The sequence below is a fragment of the Carettochelys insculpta genome, unplaced genomic scaffold (genome assembly GCF_033958435.1).
Source record: "Carettochelys insculpta isolate YL-2023 unplaced genomic scaffold, ASM3395843v1 scaffold_0035, whole genome shotgun sequence".
Lineage (NCBI taxonomy): Eukaryota > Metazoa > Chordata > Testudines > Carettochelyidae > Carettochelys > Carettochelys insculpta.
This window is the reverse complement of record NW_027439072.1, coordinates 257518-263517: the sequence shown is the minus strand read 5'-3', so window position 1 is coordinate 263517 and position 6000 is coordinate 257518. Positions and strand designations below refer to the sequence as shown.

General features: G+C 53.0%; 2 non-coding genes across 2 annotated transcripts; one reads left to right on the top strand and one right to left on the bottom strand.

Annotated features, from left to right (window-relative positions):
• Positions 1-508: 508 nt before the first annotated feature.
• On the bottom strand, positions 509-580 carry TRNAP-AGG (transfer RNA proline (anticodon AGG)). Its single transcript has one exon. It is a non-coding gene; the product is annotated as a tRNA-Pro (tRNA).
• A 4493-nt stretch (positions 581-5073) lies between these two features.
• On the top strand, positions 5074-5147 carry TRNAI-AAU (transfer RNA isoleucine (anticodon AAU)). The gene has a single exon. It is a non-coding gene; the product is annotated as a tRNA-Ile (tRNA).
• The last annotated feature ends 853 nt before the right edge of the window (positions 5148-6000 follow it).

The window sequence follows — 6000 nt, the reverse complement described above, 5'->3', positions numbered from 1 at the left end:
CATAGCCAGTACAGAGCAGTGAAGTGGGAGTTCTAGGAAGCAGTGCAGGGAAGGAGCAGGGAGAGGTGGGAGGAAAAAGCCCAGAAGTGCTCAGTGTAGGGTCCCTGCTGGGCTGCAACCAGAGGAAGGGAGCACCTGGGTTCCACCAACTCCACTGAGGGCAAAGATGAGGCTTGTGGCAGGGAATGAGAAGATTGTCTGGGTGACTGGGAGTAACAGAGAAATGAAGGACTGTAGCTCAGAAGGGAGAACAGCCAAGTCATCCAGACAAAAGGGAGAGTCAGAAGCGGGACAGTTGCAGCTTCTCTCAGCAAGAGGGGCTGCCACAGTGAACAGGAGAGGTGGAATCACTGGCAGGACCTTATCTTGACAGAGCTGATGCTTGAGCTGAGCCATCCAGTAGCAAGTGCCTGTTCTATTACACTGAGCAAACGAAGAGAGGTTAATCACATAAGAGGACAGGAGTCCCTGAACTTTCTGGATCAGCTGTAAGACAATGGCAGAAAGAGGGCTTGTCTGGGATTTGAACCCAGGACCTCTCCCACCCTAAGGGAGAATCATACCCCTAGACCAACAAGCCCTTCTTGTAGAAGCAGCACTGGACTTTCCACACAATCAGGTTTCAATAAACCCCCAGTGCTCTGATAAACACTCCACCTAACTTCACCTTTCCAAGCTCATTTCCAAGCTCTCCTCACAGCTTTGAAGCAAGAAAGCAGCTACACATTCGGGACATGTGCGGATCGGCACCACCAATGAAAACACAGGCTATTGGCTGTGCATGCTCTGCTAATCAGCTCGGAGGCATTTGAATTTCTCCTGGATGGACGCCAAAGTGCACAGATTGTAGGAAACACTAGTGAAGTGAATTGTCCTGGTTAGGGGTTTTTCCAAAGCTTTGGCCTCTCTGCAAGCGAGATTTGAACTTGAGAAAAGAAATCCAATAGGGTGTCTGCCCCACAGTTTTATCTACTCAGCCAGGACGCCAATGCTTTTGCAAGACCAGATAAACTGGAAATAATCACAGGGCCCAGGGTTACCATCATAGAAACACAGACTTGCAACAGCAAACTTGGCTCCCAGCGCGTGGGCAAAGTTGGGTGGGGGGGTCCCACTGCTGAGCCGCGTGTCTAACAGTCTGTGGTGATACCTGCTCAGGGATCAAGGCAGTGAGGAGGAGCGGCAGCATCTGAGGGGCACCCAGCCAGGGCCCAGGGCAGTGGAAGACAGGTGGCAGGATCTGAGGGGATACTGAGGTCTGGCCCAGGGTCGTGTGGGTGGTTGAGATGTGGGAGGGTCTGAGTGGTATCCAGCAGGACAGCATGATGGGGGCATCCAGGTCTGAGGGGTCTCTGGGCAGTGGCTCAGAGCAGTGGGTAATGGGTGACAGAGTCTGAGGAGATGCCATTTGGGTGTTCAGATGGCGGGGGACACTCTGACGGGATGCCTGGATGGGATTCAGAGCAGTGGGGAGCAGCAGCAATCTCATTCCAGAGGCAACAATATCCCTGCAGCTGCCTCTTGCTCCTTTACAAAACTCCTCCTTGTGAGTCACTCAGCTACCTCAGCTGCTTTGAACATGGTGCTCACAGTGTTAAAGTCATGGGGTGAAGCCAATTTCCAGGTGATTCCCTGCTTTTAGTTACCTGACTGCAAAAGTCAGGGAGGCCAAAAGAGGTGAAGGAAACAGGCTGAGAGTCTGGCAGAGACCTTCACTTTTAGAAGATCAAACCAGCTTGTTGTTTGAGATTTCACCTTCCTCTGGGAAATCAACCTCTCCCAACTTCCCTCAGGCAGTCGCAGAATTGGGTCCTTCATTCCTACAGGTCACTTCTTCAAAGGATCATCTCGGGGGTGCTTTGTTTCAGTAAAACAACCAGAAGTCCTGAAGCAGCTGACAGACTGAGAGATATTGTGGGGCATAAACTTTTGTGGGCAAACACCCGCTTCATCTTTGTACCTCTTAGCCCTTTCACACAAGAGTAGCCCTGCCTATCTCCTTCCCCTCCCCAAAAGCTTGGCCACCTGCAGGTCACACCAGGATCCTGTTAGAAGGAGGCAGTCGGATCCTTTTTCCTGTCGGTTGTCATGTCACAGCCCATCTGCTTCCCCACCATCAATGTGCTGCAGTCCCCTGTGACCACTGGGTCAATGTGAGAAATAAAGTAGGAAAGGACAATGAAGTGAGTCAAGCTGAGGGGAGCAGGCATGGCCACTTGCCATCACTTATTTCTTGCTTGGGATGGCTGACAGAATCATCTCCAAGTGAGAAAGGATGTCCTCAGAAGGGCTTGGGCAGATGCTGAAGTAGCTTGGTAGGGAGAAAGTTAGATAGAAAATCCAAAGGTCCCTGGTTCAAACTCAGGTTTTAGCAAAACTCCAAGTGGACGGGCTGTAAAACTAGAGGTACTGCTTCTGCCTGATGCTCTGTAGGAAAGTCTCCTAAAAGACATCCTAGTGCTCAGCTTTCATTTCTTTGACAGGGGAGCCATCACTGGCAATCACACTGCCAAGGTAATTGAACTCCTCTACTGTTTTTAACTCTCTCCCTTTAAAAAAGTTTGAAGCAGGGAAAAGCCACAGATCCTGGAGCAGGTTGAAACAGGACCTCAGTCTTTCCTAGGTTCATGGTAAACCAAAGAGGCAAGCGGCATCAGGAACCTTGTTGACGATGAGCTGGAGATCAGATTCCTTGTGTGCCAAAAGTGCACAGTCGTCAGCAAAAAGGGCTTCCATGACGCGCCTCCCAAGCATTTTGGTTTTAGCATTCAGATGACAAAGGATGAAAAGTGACCCATCAAGTCTGTATTTTATGCAGACTCCACACATCACACTGATGCATTCCCTCATTGAACCTGAGCCAAGGCCACCTATGCGTTGGTCCAGCATTCAGTTTGTTCCCTCTCAGCTGCCCCACCCATCCACTGCTGGTGCTAATAACCAACTGCTTGTCAATCTATTTGCTGGGGTGTTCCCCTGCGACAAAAACCTATGATAGCAGCTCTTGGGGACCATAACTACCACTAAAACACTGGCTCTCACTATTAACTTTATCAGGTATGGAGAAGTAATAAAACCAAGTTCAGAACAATATTACACAAGCATTCAGATAACTAGCTCAATCCATACTTCTGTACCTTTTCTTTCACAATGTTTTAAAGCAGGGGAGCCCTGTGCAATCCATGTCTTGTGCAGTTACGATGACTGCCCTGTCCCGCACTACAGCTTGGAGCATTCGTGAGATTTTACAATTCTTATGCTGAGTGTGAGCATAAATTTTGATTTTACAACAATGTGTTTAAAATAGACAATTCTCATTGCTTCCTTGCTACTGATCAGGTTTTGTTTGCAAGGTGTCACACATGCACCCCTTTGCACTGATGGAAATGATCTGTGGGAGACACATTCCTCCCAGCCTTCAGCAGCATTGAGTGCCTGCTGGCACGTTCCTTACACTGGAATGGCTGAGGGTTCATAGCCAGTTCAGAGAAGTGAAGTGGGAGTTCTAGGAAGCAGTCCAGGGAAGGAGCAGGGAGAGGTGGGAGGAAAAAGCCCAGAAGTGCTCAGTGTAGGGTCCCTGCTGGGCTGCAACCAGAGGGAGGGAGCACCTGGGTTCCACCAACTCCACTGAGGGCACAGGCCAGGCTTGTGGCAGGGAATGAGAGGATTGTCTGGGTGACTGGGAGTGCCAGAGAAATGAAGGACTGTAGCTCAGAAGGGAGAACAGCCAAGTCATCCAGACAAAAGGGGGAGTTAGAAGCTGGACAGTTGCAGCTTCTCCCAGCAAGAGGGGCTGCCACAGTGAACAGGAGAGGTGGAATCACTGACAGGACCATATCTTGACAGAGCTGAAGCTTGAGCTGAGCCATCCATTAGCAAGTGGCTTTTCCATTACTCTTAGCAAATGAACAGAGGAAAATCATGTCAGAGGATAGGAGCCCATGATCTGTCTGGATCAGGTATTAGACAACAGTAGAACAAGGGCTTGTTTGGGATTTGAACCCAGGATCGCTCCCACCCAAAGGGAGAATCATACCCCTTGACCAACAAGCCCTACCTGAAAAATGAAGCACTGGGCTTTCCACAGAATCAGGTTTCAATAAACCCCCAGTGCTCTAATAAATCCTACACTTAACTTCACCTTTCCAAGGTCATTTCCAAGCTCTCCTCACAGCTTTGGACCAAGAAACCAACTGCACACTCAGGACAGATCACAAACCACACTGTGTGTAAGAAAAATATAGGCAACGCGAGGTCAGGGAGAGAAACAAACACACTCTTTGGGGGGAGCATCAGGGAGTTCAACTCAAGACGACAAAAGAAAAACAAAAGCCCTGGAAATGATAAGCTCATGGGAGAGATGATCAAATACAGCAGGGGCTTCTGGAGGGAGCGTTTCCTTCTGTAAGATCCCCATGGGCCGCACGTCTGAACGTGTGTTTTGGAGTCTGGAAGAGCTTCTTCTGGGCTCCCAATAATGTGCCCATGTGCTAATGAGGAACAGAACATTTCCATCCATGCCCCATTCGCACCTCCTGGACAGCTCATTATTACGCCACTTCTGGAAGAAGCAGCGGCACGTGAAGACAGAGACGCAGGATCCCCCCAGGCAGTGGCCGCACCCACGGGCTGTCTCTGTTCTGACACAGCCTGTGGCAGGGCCCAAGACCTCAGTGGGTGACAAACAGTGCAGAGGGAGGAGGAATTCGGGTGCCGGGGGGACGGGTGGCAGGTGTGAAGGGGAACCCGGGCAGGGCTTGTGGGTGAGGGAGGAGGGGAAAAGGGCAGTGGGCGGGGGGTCGGCAGGGTCTGAGGGGACAAGGGGATCAGGGCAGTGGGGAGGGGTGGGAGAGACAGGATCTGAGGGGACCCACTGCAGGGCCCAGGACAGCTGGCAAGGGGCAGCCGGGGCTGAGGGAACCCCCAGCTGGGCTCAGAGCAGTGGGGGATGGGTGAGAGAGTCTGAAAGGGGAGGCCAGGCTGGTGGGGGAGGGGAGGAAATCTCTGTTCAGTGGCCCTGCAGCTGCCTGTTGCTCCTTTCCAAAAAGGCCCCGTGTGAAGCCTTCAGCAGCTGGCCGGCTAGCTCAGTTGGTCAGAGCGTGGTGCTAATAACGCCAAGGTCATGGGTTCAAGCCCCATGCTGGCCATGGGCAGGTCTTTTCTGCTTTCCTTCTTGTGGCTGCTCTGGGCAGGAGGCCAAAAGAGCTGAAGGAACCAGGCTGAGAGGCTGGCAGGGAGCAAGTGGGAGTCACCACCCCAGGCAGAGGGAAGGGCTGCAGAGTGGGCCTGGGGGAGGTGAGGTTCCCCAGATTCCCAGCTCTGCAACACACACCTCCCACAGGAAGGGGCAGCAGGAGCCCTCTGCCAAGGGCACCAGCCCCCTACAGCAGCTCCATTGGCTTTCTCTGCTCCCCATCTCCCCACAAAGGACTTCTGGCTCCCTCCCTGGACACCTGCTACTGCAGCACCACAGGCCCAGGTAACGCACCAGTGGTGCCAGTCCCTGCCTGCCCTGCTCCTCTTCCTGCCTGAGTTCTGCTTCTTCACTCAGGTCCCCCAGCTGCTGCTCTGGTGGGCAGAGGGCTGGGGAAGGCACAGGAAGGGCCCTTGGGGGTGGGGTGCAGAAGCACAAGGAGCAGGCCCTGGAGGAAGTCCATGATGAGCAGCTTTGGCCACGGGAGCTCAGGAGAGGGGCCGAGAGGTAGAGGTGACAGGATGGGTGGGGGGGTCTCTGCAGAGGTGGGGTTGGCTGGGAGTCCTTGGGGAATGGGGAGAGGCCTGTGGGGAGGGGAGGAGAGAGCAGCAGGCAGCTGGCAGCAGAGCTCAGGGGAAGAGGCAGAGCTGGGATAGGAAGAGGTGAAATGGGAGGAGGAGCACAGGTGGCCTCAGAGGGAACAGGCCAAGCAAACCTGATCCCCTCCCGCTCCTCGGGAGCTTCCAGCACTGGCACCAGCCTCCCCCGTGCAGCTGTCACAGGCCAGAGTGGACATTCTGGTGCTT